We start from the raw sequence: 513 nt of genomic DNA, 5'->3' as shown, positions 1-513 counted from the left end.
CGGCCTGGCCCTGTGTGCTTTGCCCCCGCCCCGCGCGGGGACCCGCCGTGTGAGCTGGCCTGGGTCCTTCTGGCCCCTCGGGCCTATGGGCCTGAGACAGCCAGGCCGGCCCTGAAACGCACCCCCACCCCCAGCGGCAGGGAGGCCGCCTGCCCCGAGCCCTGAGGTCACCCTGAGCCCCTGCATTTAAAAGCCTGCCTTCATGCCCATCGGGGAGGGGGGCGGTTGGAAAGTGGGGGGGTGAGGGCAGGGGGTCTGGGTGACAGGATGGAGCCTGCCTGGCTGGGGTTCCTGTGGGGCACAGTGGGCTTGCTGTGGGGGGTGGGGGTCCACAGGAAGCTGAGCTGAGTCCAGAGCGAGGTTGGTCCCGGCAGGAAGCAGAGCCCGCAGGGAAGGTGGCCGCCGCCGAGGGCTCCAGGACTGGACGTGGCGAGCAGTCAGCAGGGGCCGCACCCGGGGGCGGGTGGGAAAGGAGGGCGTCGGGACCCCTGGGGTGGGGGGCAGAGGCAACGC

Source organism: Odocoileus virginianus, chromosome 28, assembly GCF_023699985.2.
Source record: "Odocoileus virginianus isolate 20LAN1187 ecotype Illinois chromosome 28, Ovbor_1.2, whole genome shotgun sequence".
NCBI lineage: Eukaryota > Metazoa > Chordata > Mammalia > Artiodactyla > Cervidae > Odocoileus > Odocoileus virginianus.
Note: the sequence above shows the minus strand (reverse complement) of the source record.